The sequence below is a fragment of the Jaculus jaculus genome, chromosome 8 (genome assembly GCF_020740685.1).
Source record: "Jaculus jaculus isolate mJacJac1 chromosome 8, mJacJac1.mat.Y.cur, whole genome shotgun sequence".
NCBI lineage: Eukaryota > Metazoa > Chordata > Mammalia > Rodentia > Dipodidae > Jaculus > Jaculus jaculus.
Window position 1 is genome coordinate 55,632,620 of NC_059109.1, and position 15,605 is coordinate 55,648,224.

Sequence of the window (15,605 nt, forward strand, 5' to 3'; positions counted from 1 at the left end):
TGAGGGAGCTCTTTAAATCTTTAAGAAAGAGAGCTTCCTTAGTAAGCTTTTGGCCCATTCTAAAAATCGGACGAGAATGAAGAATAAGGATTCTGACTTACAGTGAGCCGTAGCCGAAATTGCGAGCGACAAAATGGCGGGCACTCTTCAAAATGTCTCTTGGCATCCCGAGGAGATTTCTAATGCGGTCTGTCGTCCGGTGGAGACCCGTGCCTTGAGCCCCACGTTGGGCGCCAATTGCCCCCGACCCGCGGGACCAATCTAACATGGGGTGGTCGAGGAGGGCTGCAACCTGAAAGAACGGGCAGGAAAGAAGGAGACCAAGTGGAGGATTTGTCAAGGTCTCGTTTAATGTTGGATTTTTTAGCTCTTTTATAATCAACCAGCAAGTAGGGCAATAAGGAGGGGAAAAAGGGGATACAAGGAAGGAGGAAGTAGGGCCACCTGGCTGTAATCTTCTGGAGCATCTTGTGGTATTTCTGGAATCTTGTGACATCTCCCAGAGAAGCTGTTTGTTCTCGGGGGAGGGGCTGCATGAGAGCTGCTAGTTCTCTTTTGTCCTCAGGGCAGCCAGGTCATGGTCTCTGACACTTGAACAGAAGCATGGATTTGTAAGTACAGGCAAGATAGCCCTGGAGATAATTCTTAGTAATGAATTTAAAACACCTGGAAATGGTTATTGTTAAAAAGAACTAAGGCAGAATAAAATCTGACCCTTCTGTTTTAAGACATCATGAGTAATATCCCCAAAATTAATTTGGTAGCCTTGGGGATTAAGAAAGTTTCTATTGCCAGGCATGGTGGCACACACCTTTAATCCTAGCACTCGGGAGGCAGAGGTAGGAGGATTGTCATGAGTTCGAGGGCACTCTGAGACTACATTGTGAATTCCAGATCAGCCTAGACTAGAGTGAAACCCTACCTCAAAAGAAAGTTTTTGTTGTCATTGCCTAGAAGTATGCTATCCTCAAACTCCTGATCCTGCTGCTTCTACCTCTCCAGTATGGGATTAAAGATAAACCACCACACCTGGCAGAATCCTGTTACTCCCAGTAATCCTCTAAATTTCTTGGATGTCTGTCTGTCTTATTTATTTATTTTTAATAAATTAATTCATTTTTTTGAGGTAGGGTCTCACTCTAGCCCAGGCTGATCTGGACTTCACTATGTAGTCTCTGGGTATTCTCGAACTCACTGTGATCCTCTTACCTCTGCCTCATGAGTGCTGGGATTAAAGGCATGTGCCACCATACCTAGCTTTCTTTCTTATTAAAAAATTTTTTATTTATTAAGCTGGGTGTAGTGGTGCACGCCTTTAATCCCAGCACTTGGAAGGCAGAGGTAGGAGGATCACCATGAGTTCAAGGCCACCCTGAGACTACATAGTGAAGTCCAGGTCAGCCTGAGCTAGAGTGAGACCGTATCTCAAAAATAAAATAATAATAATAATTCTATATTATTTTTTGAGAGAGAGAGAGACAGACAGAGGGAGAGAGAATGGGTTTGCCAGGACCTTTCAGCCACTGTGAATGAACTCCAGACACGCATGCTCTCTTGTACAAATGTGTGACATTGCATGCTTGTGTCAGACTATATGTGGGACCTGGAGATTCAAACAAGCATTCTTAGGCTTTGCAGGCAAGCACCTTAAATGCTAAGCCATCTCTCCAGCCATCTTTCTCTTTTAAAACCTGAATTATCAACCCAGCAATGACAAATCTATATTCACGATATCTTGTAACAAATTAAGATTACCTGGTTATGGGCTGGAGAGATGGCTTAGCAGTTAAGCACTTGCCTGTGAAGCCTAAGAACCTTGGTTCGAGGCTTGATTCCCCAGGACCCACATTAGCCAGATGAACAAAGGGTACATATAGCTGGAATTCGTTTGCTATGGCTGGAAGCCCTGGCGCACCTATTCTTTCTCTCTCTGTCGGTTGCTCTCAAATAAATAAATAAAAATAAACAAAAAATTAAAAAAGATTACCTGGTTACATATTATTAAAATTATAAAATTCTAGCTCAATGTAAGCTTTATTTGTTATCATTATTATTATTGTTTTGAGGTAGGGTCTCACTCTAACCCAGGCTGACCTGGGATTCACTCTGTAGATTCAGACTGGCCTTGAACTCACAGTGATTCTCCTCTCTGCCTTCTGAGTGCTGAGACTAACGGCTTGTGCCACCATACCTGGCTATGGAAGCCTTATTTTATTCATCTGGTTGGCACTTGCCTTTTTTTGTTGTTGTTGTTGCTGTTGTTTTGTTTGATTTTCCAAGGCAGGGTCTTACACCAGCCCAGGCTGATCTAGAATTCACTATGTAGTCTCAGGCTGGCCTTTGAACTCACAGTGATCCTCCTACCTCTGCCTCCCAAGTGCTGGGATTAAAGATGTGTGCCACCACACCTGGCTTTGTCACTTTCTTTTTATGTTCTTTTTTTTTTCTTTCTGTCTCCTACAAGTTTAAGAACTGCATTATAACAAAGCTTTAGTAATCTTAGACAACAGAAAAAATATATAAAGAAAACCAAAACTACATGTTGTTTCTCATTCTCCTTTTCCTTGTCACAGGGACATGTGGCCATTTTGTCTCAGGACAAGGTCTGGAGGACACATGGTGTAAATCTGCTTGGGGCCTAAGACAAGATGGGGTGCCCAACCCTTTCTCAGAAACCAGCTTATTATTAATTTAAAAAGCATATGGCCATTTATTAGTATAATTTACGTTACAACAAGGTAGAAAGAGCAAGAGAAATGAAGACTCAAAATCTTAATATTCTGATACTGATTTAAAATCTCAATAGCCCTGTGTGGCAAAATCAAGTTCCTGAGGCCTCACAATCATGCCCACAGCCATAACACACTTGCACTATGGCAGCCATGAGTGCCTAGATGGCATTGCATTTTAAGAACAAAGTAGAGTTGAAAGTGGTCAATAAAAATAAATTTATTTTGTTTAAAAATATGTTATTTATTTCAGAGAAACAGAAAAAGAGTCAGATAGAGACAATGGGCAAGCCAGGGCCTCCAGCCACTGCAAATGAACTTTCAAGATTGTACTTAGAAGCCTGGGGCCTATGGGGTACCAAGTAAGCCTAGGATCTAGGATTTAGACATTGGGCAGTGTGAAGCAGGCTTGCTGGATTACCTGTGTGGAGACCCAGTAGAGCCATGAGGATGAACCCTGGGTTGCAATGAACACCCAGTGGAGATGCTAAATCTATGGTGTGGCTGCCAAGGAGAGCTGCCAGCACAGGAAGAAGTTTCCCAGGACTGTGAGTAACCTAGCTGGAGGGGCAGAATTGGAACTCCAGAGACTTGCCCCTGGTTAGAATTACTGGACTTGTAGACTTGTCACTCATGCACTAGAGGTGTTGGACTTGGAGCTGTAGATGTTTGCCCTGTGTAAATCTTGTATTGGTTGAATATTTCTTTGCTACATCCAATATTATCTTTTGCATTGTGAATGTTTATTCTGTGCAATTGTTGTTATTATTACTTTGGTATTGCAGCTTAGTTAAAAGACCTTGGATTATCGAGATATTTGAACACCATTGGGATTGGTAAAAACTGTGGGGACTTTTAAAGTTGGATGAATACATTGCATTTTACATCATGTGTAGTTATCAGTGTATGGGGGCTGGGGTGGAATGTGGTGGTTTGATTTAGGTGTCCCTAGTGTATGGCAATTTGGGAGTTAAAGCCTCCTGGATGTAGTGTGTTGTTGGGAGTGGGCCTGTGAGTGTTATAGCCAGCTTCCTTTTGTCAGTGTTTAGCACACTCTCCTGTTGCTATTGTCCATCTGATGTTGGCCAGGAGGTGATGTCTACCCCCTGTTCATGCCATTATTTTCCCTTGCCATCTTGGAGCTTTCCCTTGAGTCTATAAGCCAAAATAAACCTTCTCCCCCGACCACCATAAGCTGCTCTTAATTGGGCGTTTTCTGCCAGCAATGCGAACCTGATTGCAACAGACCCTAAATATAAGCCTAAGATACACTACCTAGCAGACCTCAGCTCCTGTACAAAAAGACATCTCTCTTCATGCTCTGTACATTCTCATGGCCAGGTCTGTGTGGGTTGGGCCACCATACCGATGTGACTTTGCAATGTATTTTTCTGCTTCCCAGGGTCTGTGGATTTAAGTCCTCACTGATGGGACCCTAAATGCAGATTCTATGGATTTAGGCTCTTAACCAATGGGACCCTAAATTTAGGGTTTATGGATTTAAATCCTTTTTTAAAAAATTTATTTTTGTTCATTTATTTGAGAGTGACGGAGAGAAAGAGGCAGAGAGAGAGAAAATGGGCACATCAGGGCCACCAACCACTGCAAACAAACTCCAGATGCATGCACCCCCTTGTGCATTTAGCTAACGTGGGTCCTGGGAATGGAGCCTCAAATTGGGGTCCTTAGGCTTCACAGGCAAGCACTTAACCACCAAGCCACCTCTCCAGCCCTTAAATCCTTTTTGTTGGGCCTTAAAGAGCCTGTGGATTTATATCCTTATCCACATGACTCTAAATGTGACTGTCTGTGTATGACTGATTTCTTTTGTAATCATGCTTATGACATGTTCCAACACACATTCAAACATTTAGCCTCTAAGCATGCTTTAGCCTGAAGCAGTCCTGACAAAGACAAAAACAAAAAATAAACAACAACAACAAAATCCTCTTAGAGGGTTTTCCTGTGAATCCTAAGGACCCATGTTCGACTCTACAGCTCCTACACAAGCAGATGCACAAGGTGACGCAAGCATACCAGGTCATGCATGCGCACAAGGTGGTGCAAGTGTCTGGAGTTCAATTGTAGTTGGCTGGTGACCCTAGTGCACCAATTCACTCTCACTGTGTCTCATTAAAAAAAAAAACAACAAAGGCTGGAGAGATGGCTTAGCAGTTAAGGCACTTCCTGCCAAGCCTAAGGACCCAGGTTTGATTCCTCAGGTCCCATGTAAGCCAGATGCACAAGGTGGCATGTTTGTCTGGAGTTCATTTGCAGGGGCTAAAGGCCCTGCAACACTCATCCTCCCTCTCTCTTTTCCTCTGTCTGTCTCAAATTTTAAAAATCTTCTAGAGTATATAGAAGGCATGCATTCCCTATTCAAATCTATTGGGCTGCTTGGGTTAAGAAAACCACACTAAAGCTGGGTGTGGTGGCACACACCTTTAATCCCAGCACTTGGGAGCCAGAGGTAGGAGGATTGCTGTGAGTTTGAGGCCACCCTGACACTACATAGCGAATTCCAGGTCAGCCTGAACCAGAGACCCTACTTCAAAAAACCAAAACAAACAAGCAAAAAAAAAAAAAAAAAAAAAAAAACAAAAACCTGAGAAGCAAACCAGAAAATACTAGACAGGCATAGTCATTAGCAAGTGTCTAACCAGTGACCCATCAGTTCCCAAATAGAAAATATTAAAACAAAGGCAGACCAGAAGACACCAGGCAAATGAATCTCTTAAGGCTCCTCCTAGTTATGAACTTTTTTCTGCCAAGTAAGTCAAAGCCACGTGGTCCCTGCCTGTGAGGTCTGGCTGTGGTCTAACACCCCATCATTTGCTGCCTAACGTAGGTCACAGTCCTGTGGGAGTCTGGGTGCCCTGTGGAGTTCCCTTCACTAAAGAAAGTTTCATTGAAGTGAGCCCCAGTCTGTGCATGCTGCATGAATCCCAGAGCACTGTCTGAGTACATTTTATCTAGTAAGGAACTTTGATAATTTCTGCTGGGGTCAGTAAGGGCAGTGGTTCATACCCAGGGAAAGAAGCAGCCTTAACAGAAAAAGGGAAAAAGTAAAGCAATTTGGGAATTTAGCCATGCTAAACATGGCTGGGGGCTTCCTCCAGTCAGAAGAGCAAGGGAGATGCCAGAAGTTCAACAGTCACTTTCCCAGCTTCCTTTCTCATTTAGCTTAGTTCTTATTGACCTTGAGGTGAGTCTGGGTCAGTGATAACAAATCCAGGACTGAGCCCCCACAGCAATCCCAGGCAGAATCTGCATTTTCCACAGACAAGGGTTGATCATTAGCATTTAAAACACTAGTCAGTGTTAACCCAGAGCAAACACAAAATATATCCTTAAAAACTTCAGTCAACATTCTGCTAACATTTACACTTTGCTATTGTTATTAGCTTTACAAGCAAGTAGAAAGAGCAAACAAAGTTTAGTGTGTGTTTTTTTTTTCAAGGTAGGGTCTTGCTCTAGCCCAGGCTGACTTGGAATTCACTATGTAGCCTCAGGGTGGCCTCAAACTCACAGTGATCCTTCTAATTAAAGGCATGTGCCACCATGCCAGGTAACAATTTTTTTAATTAATTTATTTATTTATTAGAGAGAGAGAAAAAAAAGAAAATGGCAGGTAAAGAGAATGGGCATGATAGGACCTCTAGGCATTGCAAACAAACTCCAGATGCATGTGCTACCTTGTGCATTGGCTTTACACGGGTACTGGGGAATCAAACCTGGGTCCTTTGGCTTTGCAGGCAAGTGCCCTAACTGCTAAGCCATGTCTCCAGCCCCAAAACAGAAAGCTTTTTGTTAAAGTCTTTTTTTTTTTGTTTTATTTATTTATTTGAGAGTGACAGAGAGAGAAAGAGGCAGAGGGAGAGAGAGAGAGAGAGAGAGAGAATGGGCATGCCAGGGCCTCCAGCCACTGCAAATGAACTCCAGCTGTGTGCACCCCCTTGTGCATCTGGCTAATGTGGGTCCTGGGGAATCGAGCCTTGAACCGGGGTCCTTAGGCTTCATAGGCAAGCGCTTAACCACTAAGCCATCTCTTCAGCCCAGAAAGTTTTAATACATATCTCCCATAGATATTGCCCAAATTGGTTATATGCCAATGCACCAATATTAGAAGATTATTTTGGGATATCCCCAGATTCTTGTCTTACAAATTCAAAGAAATGAAATCCACAGACCAAAGGGTAAAGTTTAGAGACTTTATTAGATTATGAATAGGAAATAAGGAGCTGGGGAGATGGCTTAGTGGTTAAGGCATTTGCCTGCAAAGTGAAAGGACCCAGGTTCAATTCCCCCAGACCCACGTAAGCCAGATGCACAAGGTGGCACATGTGTCTGGAGTTCCTCTGCAGTGGCTGAAGGCCCTGGCATGCCCATTCTCTCTCCCTGTCTGCTTCGTTCTCTCTCTCTCTTTCAAATAAAAATAAATAAAACTAAAAAAGAATAGGAAAAGAGAGATGAAGAGCTCTTGCCCACTAGAAGGCAGGAGGGGATAAAGGCCTTCATCTACTGGTTTTTGATTTGGCTTGCTCTTTTTTCCAAGGCCCTATGATTTATTGGTAAGTGAGTTATTTTTTAGTTATTGACCTCTCTAGTTTCATAATATTAGGCACTTAAAGCTGTAATTTTCCTTCTTAGGCCTGCCTGCACTGTATCTCATAGATTTTGGGTATATTGTGTTTTCATTATTATTTAATTCTAGAAATTTTTTATTTCCTTCTTAATTTCTTCAATGATCCATTAATCTTTAATAGTATATTATTTAATTTATATGAATTTGTGTATTTTCTATAGCCTTTATTGCTGTTAACTAGTAGTATTATCCCATTGTTACCAGATAGAATACAAGGAGTTATTTCAATTATCCTGTATTTGTTAAGATTTGCATAGTGAGCCCATTGTGGTGGTGCACACCTTTAATATCCCAGTACTTGGGAGGCAGAGGTCGGGGGATCACTGTAAGTTCAAGGATAGTCTGAGACTAAGGAGTGAATTATAGGTCAGCCTGGGCTGGAGCAAGACCCTACCTTGAAAAACCAAAAACAAAGCTAGGTGTGGTGGTGCACACTTTTAATCCCAGCATCTGGGAGGCAGAGATAGAAGGATCACCATGAGTTCAAGGCCACTCTGAGACTACATAGTGAATTCCAGGTCAGCCTGGGCTAGAGTGACATCCTATCTCAAAAAATAAAAAAATAAAAAATAAAGAAAACAGATTTGCATAGAGTCCTTATATGTGATCTGTTGTAAAGAAAGTTCTAGTGCTGGAGAGATGGCTTAGTGGTTAAACACTTGCCTGTGAAGCCCAAAGACCCTGGTTCAAGGCTCGATTCCCCAGGACCCACATTAGCCAGATACACAAGTGGGCACATGCATCTGTAGTTTGTTTGCAGTGGCTGGAGGCCCTGGCATGCCCATTCTCTCTCTATCTATCTGCCTCTTTCTCTCTGTCTGCCGCTCTCAAATAAATAAATAAAAATAAACCACAAAAAAATTTTTTTAAAAAGTTCCATGTGCTGCTGAAAAGAATGTATTCTGTACCATTTGGATGGAATGTTCTGTAAATGTCTGTTAGCTCCATTTGTTCTATGATGTCATTTAATCCAGATGATGCTCTGCTTTTTGTAATTTATTTTGGGTGTTATGTTTTTAATTGTTTTTGCTAACATAAGATCAGAACAATTACAGTGGCCAATCCCCAACATATGGTAGTGATGAAACCAAGAGTGGGCAGAAGATCTTTGCCTCTTGTAGCCTCTTCTCAAAGCCACAAATAAGGCATTAAGATGTATCTGTTGTCCAAGAGCCTTCTTGATCTTTCTGCTGTCTCTGTATGAGTATTACCCTCTATAGTAATGGCTCCAGGACAGCCATGAGATAGGGTAAAGCTACCTTTCACATTCCAAAGGGTATGGTTTGAAATAGGACTTGAGGAATAGGATCTATAGACTCCAGCCACTTCCTTTGTTGGCTAGTATATCAAGGTAAAGATAGTGCTCTTTTATCTCCCCTTCACCAGTTTTGGAGTTTGTTTATTTATTTATTTATTTATTTTGGTTTTCAAGGTAGGGTCTCACTCTAGCTCAGACTGATCTTGAATTCACTATGTAGTCTCAGGGTGGCCTCAAACTCATGGCAGTCTTCTTATCTGTGCCTCCCAAGTGCTTGGATTAAAGGCATGTACCACCATACCCAGCAGTTTATTTATTTTTAAAAATAATTTTATTATTTGCAAGCAGAGAGATAGTGGGGGAGGGGGAATGGGCATGCCGGGACATCTTGTCACTGCAAACAAACTATATTCATGTGTCACCTTGTGCAACTGGTTTTATGTGGGTACTGGGGAATCAAACCCAGGACATTAGGCTTTGTAAACAAGCAACTTTAGCCACTGAGCAATCTCTTTAGCCCCTCTGTTTGTTTATTTATTTTTTTAATTTATTTTTTTTTTTGAGGTAGGGTCTCACTCTAGCTGAGGCTGACCTGGAATGTACTATGTAGTCTCAGACTGCCCTCAAACTCACAGTGATCCTCCTACCTCGGCCTCCCAAGTGCTGGAATTAAAGGTGTATGCTACCATGCCTGGGCTCTGATTAACTTTTGACAGGATGACCTGTCAGTTGGTGACAGTAGGGTATTGATGTTGCCCACTACTATGGTGCTTGTATTAATGTGTGACTTTACATCTGGTAGTGTTTGTTTCATAAAATTGAGTGTACTATATTTGGTGCATATATGCTTAGAATTATAGAATTATAATATTCTCTTGTTGGATTGTTCCCTTAATCAATATAAAGTAACCTTCTTTATCTCTTCTGATTAATATTGGTTTGAATTCTATCCTGTCAGATATTAGAATAGCAACACCTACTTACTACCTAGGCCTGTTTTCTTGAAATGCCATTTTCCATCCTTTCACTCTATGGTAATGTCTCTCTTTTAGGAAGAAGTGAATTTCTTGGAGGCAACAAACAGAACGATCTTGCCTTTTAATCCAGACTGCTAGTGTATATCTCTTGACTGGGGAATTGAGACCATTAATATTCAGATTAATGGGCTGGAGAGATGGCTCAGTGGTTAAGGCACTTGCTTGCAAAGTCAAAAGACCCAGGTTTGAATCCCCAGGACCCATGTAAGCCAGATGCACAAGGTGGTGGTGCATGGGTCTGGAGTTTATTTATAGCAGCTGGATGCCCTGGCATACCATTCTCTCCCTGCTTCTCTTTTTCCCTCTCAAATAAAAAACATAAAAAATACTCAGTATTGTTCTTGAAACATGTATATTAATTCCTGATGTCATTCTTGTTAATTTTGTAGTGTTTGAAGATTCTTATTCCTTTGTTTGTTTATTTTTCAAGGTAGAAGTGTCACTCTAGCTCAGGCTGATTCACTATATAGTCTCAGGGTGGTCTCACGGCATCCTCCTGCCTCTGCCTCCAGAGTGCTGGGATTAAAGGTGTTCGTCACTGCGCCTGGCTTTGCAATATCTACTATTCGAACATGTTTTATTCTTTCTGTGGACTCATATAATATGTGCTCTTCATTCTGTTTAGTCTGAAGGATTCCTTCAAGTATTGTTTATAAAACTGACTTAGTGGTCAGTATCCTTTAGCTTGTTTTTATCCTAGAAAGTTCTTTTTTCTTCTTCAGTGATGACAGACAGCTTTGCTGTATATAATAGTCTAGATTAGTAATTGTCTTTCAGCACTGGAAATACAACATTCCAAGCTCTTCTGGCTTTTAAAGTTCTTGTTGAGAAATTTTTTTTTTTTTCCCACGGTAAACATCTATTTATTTACTTATGCTTATTTTTTTTCAAGATAGGCTCTCACTCTAGCCCAGACTGTCCTGGAGCTCTCTGTGGAGCTCCAGCTGGCCCCCAACTTCCAGTGGCCCTGCTATCTCTGCCTCCCAAGTACGGGGAGTGAAGGCGTGTGCCACCACAACCTGCACCCATTAACAATCTGCTTGTTAGTGGGTGTCACCCCCAGACTCGGCTGAGCCTGACAGCTGCTTATCCAACCACAACCCCAGGAGTAGATTTAAACCTTAATTCTAATAAGAAAAGGGAACCCCTTCCCTGGGAGGGACTCGAGTTATTTATGGAAAAATAGATCTAGGTAACTTCTTTTTTTCTTCTCTTTATTTTTTTAATTGAATTTGATTTTAGATCTATTTTTATTTATTTATTTGAGACAGAGAGAGAGTGAGAATGGGCATGCCAGGACCTGAAGACACTGCAAACAAACTCCAGACGCATGTGCCACCATGTGCTTCTGGCTTATGTGGGACCTGGAGAATTGAACCTGGGTCCTTTGGCTTTGCAGGCAAGAGCCTTAACTGCTAAGCCATTTGTCCAGCCCTAATTTTATTTTATTTTAAATATTTTATTTATTTATTTAATATAGAGAGAGAAAGAGGCACAGAGAGAGAGAGAGAATGGGTGAACCAGGGCCTCCAGCCACTGCAAACAAACTCCAGACGCATGTGTCCCCTTGTGCATCTGGCTTACGTGGGTTCTGTGGAATCGAACCGGGATCCTTTGGCTTTGCAGGCAAACGCCTTAACTGCTAAGCCATCCCTCCAGCCCCTAATTTAGTTTTATTGCCACTCAGACTGCAGACTCTCCCTCCAGCTCCCCCGAAGGAGAGCAGGAATGATCATGAATAGCAAGTGGCAGTTGCAGCAAAATGACCCCCAGAGCCAGTTCCACACTCGGGAGAGAACGCTGTGCCATTTCCTTGTGGTTTCTGTGCTCTTCACAGCCGGAGAAACTTCTCTAGTAGCGAACTACGGAAATGATCCCCGAAAGTAGTTTTTAGGTAACTTCTTAGCAGGAGACAGCGAGAGCAGAGATATTTCTCTGATCTCTAGTAAACTGGAGATCACAAGGGCAGGATCAAGGACATGCCCACTTTTTTTTTTTTTAAACTTTTGAGGTCCAGTCACCCTACACAGCTTTAAGCCTTGCTGTGCAATCATGAGGTCCTGAGTTCGAATCCCCAAGAACCACATAAATGCGGAGTGTTGACTCAGTCGCTTCCCAACAAGGCCCACCTCTCACATGTACCTCACATACACCTGTAACCCCAGTGCTGGGGATGTGGAGACAGGGGGACTCCCCCAGGCCTCACTGGCAAGCTAACCCAATCAGTGAGAGAAGATAGACAGGGTTCAGGGTCTTCACCGAACGTTGAACTCTGGCCTCCGTATATGCGTTCACTCGCATATAAACACACGTGCACACATACGCAAAACATGCAGTGGATCTGCCCAGTCGGACGCAGACACCCTCGGAACAGCTGTGTTAGAGGCCAGTGACTTTCACCAGGGCTTGTCGGCAGCACTGGTCCCTGAAACCATCTAATACATTGTTTACAGCGACTGTGACGTATTGAATCCTGTCCTTTTCCCTCAAAACCATGTAGAAACCCTAAGCCCACACCCGGTGCTGTGGTGTGGAGGGACAGGTCCTGCCCAGGCCTTGCCTTGGAATTTGATTCCTAAGGCTATGGCATTGAGAGGCAGGGCCTTTTTGAAAGTGACTGAGTCACAATGACTCTGACCTCCTGATGCCTTATAAAAGGGACTGAAGTGGTGGCGCATGCCTTTAATCCCAGCACTGGGGGTGGGGGGGGGACAGATAGGAGGATCGTTGTGACCCTGAGACTACATAGTGAATTCCAGGTCAGCCTGGGCTAGAGTGAGACCCTACCTCAAAAACCCAAAACCAAAACCAAACACAAAAGGGACTGAAGGGCTTGTCCAGATGCCCCTCTATCCTCTGAGGACACATGGACAGTGCCATCTGACGAGGCTTCATTTGTCCCAAACCTGCTGCTGCCTGGATATTTGGCTGTACGGAACCACGGGCAATACGTTTCTAGCACTTACTCATTACCTCGTCTGTGGAGTTTTTGTTTTGCTTTGTTTTTCAAGGGTCTCACTCTAGCTCGGGAATTCTCCATGTAGTTTCAGGGTGGCCTTGAACTCATGGCTATCCTCCTACCTCTGCCTCCCTGAGTGCTGGGATTAAAGGTGTGTGCCACCACTCCTGGTTCTAGGAATCTTAATGTTTTATTCAGAATGTGATAGCATTTGGAAATGGAATCTACGCAGATGGAATCAACTGTGATGGTCATCCCTGAGTGGACCAGGGCCTGCATCAAACATGGTCAGCAAGTGCCTTTGTGAGAAAAGGTCTGCACCCATAGACAAGATATGGGAGGAATAAGGAGCTGTGAGGGGCAGAGAGACTACTGCATCCACAAGGCAAGCCATGCCTGGGGCTGTCAGAAGCTGAGAGAGGCAGAAAGTAAGGCCCGCCTTCTGGCCCATCTTGACTTGATTTTTTTTGACATTTTTTTAAATTGATAACTTTCACACTTACAAACAATAAAACATGATAATTTCCTCCCCCACTTTCCCCTTCACAACTCCACGCTCTATCATATCCCCTCCCTCTCTCTGTTAGTCTCTCTTTTATTTTGATGTCATCATCTTTTTCCTACTGTTATGAGGGTCTTGTGAAGGTAGTGCTAGGCACTGTGAGGTCATGGATATTCAGGCCAACTTCTGTCTGGACAATCGCATTGTAATTGACTTGACTTTTTTAGTCTCAGAATTGTGAGAATAAATTTTGCGGTTCAAATTACCCAGGTTTTGGTATGTCACGACAGCCCCAGGCAACTGAGCTACACATGTGTGGAAATGACTCTTAATATGGATCCAGAAGGCTCATACCTGAATCACGAAGGGTATCCTGGGAGGAGAAGGCAGATCCTTGTCAGCTTCTGGAGCGGGGGCGAGGGATGTTGGTTATATTACTCTGGCCTTCAGATTCTTTTTCTAAACCAAGGAACAAAGCTCCAGGGAGAGGGTAGAAGGATCAGGGAGATGGAATCCTGAGTCTCTCTAGCTTTCTCTCAAGTTCTCAATAGCCACGACACTCCACTTTTCTCGCATTCAGCTGTGCATAGGAGGTTTCTTGCAGAAGGAGAAAAGCCAAGCAACCCCAGAGGCACTCGAGGTGATTGTTCCAGGGCCACCTGGGCGGCGGCTTCCATGGAGCGCGCACCAGGAGCCGGCGGGCCAGAGCTGGAGAAGGACCTGTGACTCGGCGGCGACACTGCTGGTCCGGCCTCTCGGCTTCTCCCGGATCCCGGGCCGCGGCGGACTCAAGGCCAAAGTCTGGGACCCAAGTTAGCTGGGATCCGCGCCCAATCCTTGGAATTGGGGCTTCGGGGGTGCGACGTCCTTGTTGAGAAATTTGTTGTTATTTGCTGTTGTTATTCTGCTGGGCCTGCCTTTATAGGAGACTAGGTGATCTTCTGTTGATGTTTTTCGATATATTTTCTGTGGTCTGTGAACATAGGAGTTTAATTATAATATGATTAGGATCTGTTCTTTTCTGGTCTCATCTATTTGGTGTTTTAAATGCCTCCTGTGTTGTCATATCTTTCCCTAATTTGGGGGAAAATTCATGTATGATTTGTGAAAATACTTACTGTGCCTTTAGATTGAAGCTCTTCTTCTCTGTGCCCACACTTCTTAGATTTGATCCCATAAGTTCTGAAATGTCTTGAAATTCATTTTCTCTGTGTTAGTCAGGGTTCTCCACAAGCAACACTGGCAGCCAGGTGGGAGGAAGGGATTTATTTCAAGCTATATAGATCCAGGGAAAGTTCCATCAGTGGTGGAAGAAGCTGTCTCCCATTGATAGAGCCAAGCAGAGAGAAACCACCAAAAAGCCAGCAAACTCCAAAAGGCAGTAAGCAAGGACCCCACCAGAGCTCACATTTTTCTGCATACCTTTGGGTTGAAATTCAGATCCATCCCTAGCGACATGACCCCTGTAGCAGGAGTTTGCTTACTAGGGGGCTAAAGCTGCAAACTGAATTTTAATAAAACACCGGAGCCCATGGGGCCATACATTCAAACAACAACAACCCTAACCCTAACAGGCTCAAATGCTCTGTTCTCTCCATGATTCATTCTATTGGTGAGACTTTCTATGAAGTTTTTATTTGACCTACTGTGTTTTTCATTTCTAGAATTTCAGGCTGGTTTTCTTCCAGTATTTCTAATTCCTTACTTGTATTACTTGTATCTTAGAAGGTTTTTTTTTTTTTTTTTTTTTTTTTTTTTTTTTTTTGAGGTAGGGTTTCACTCTAGCTCAGGCTCTCCTGAAATTAACTATGTAGTTTCAGGGTGGCCTCGAACTCAAGGTGATTCTCCTACCTCTGCCTCCCGAGTGCTGGGATTAAAGGCGTGCGCCACCACACCCAGCTTTTCTTTGGTTTTTCGAGGTAGGGTCTTACTCTGGCCCAGGCTGACCTGGATGGAATTAACTGTGTAGTTTTAGGGAGGCTTTAAACTAATGACAATCTTCCTGCCTCTGCCTCCCGAGTGCTGATATTAATGGTGTGCACCATCATGCCCGGCTTTTTAGAAGTATTTTTAAAAATATTATTTATTTATTTATTGGAGGGGGGGGCAAAGAAAATGGGTTCTACAGATTTTAGAGGTTGTTGAGGCTAGAGAAGGTTGTACTTATGAAAATAATGAGGGGAAAGGAAGAGAGTAGAGAATGTTGGAAACTAGGTTATAAAGAGAGGGAATGTGTGAATTGTACATGGGAAGAGTAATAGAGAGATTCCAATAGTAGTAGTCTACTTTAGTGTTGTGCTGTGTCCTGATATGGGAGGTGCGATTAGCACTTCCAGATCAAACCTTTGTATCCAGTTTGGGGTATGTCTTGCTCCTGTGTAAAGCAGCCCAGCTACCTTTGGGATTTCTCTGTCTCTCCCTCTGTCTTACTGGTTTTTTGAAATAGAGTCTTGCTGTAGCCTGTGCTGACCTGGA

At 43.2% G+C, this 15,605-nt stretch overlaps 1 protein-coding gene and 1 non-coding gene across 14 annotated transcripts in view; one reads left to right on the plus strand and one right to left on the minus strand.

The window, feature by feature from the left end:
• Window positions 1-15,605, plus strand: part of Ppip5k1 (diphosphoinositol pentakisphosphate kinase 1) — an 86,513-nt gene that overhangs the window by 21,724 nt on the left and 49,184 nt on the right. The gene's annotated exons all lie outside the window — the stretch shown is intronic.
• Window positions 11,348-11,562, minus strand: LOC123463016. Its single transcript, XR_006638637.1, has one exon. It is a non-coding gene; the product is annotated as a small nucleolar RNA U3 (small nucleolar RNA).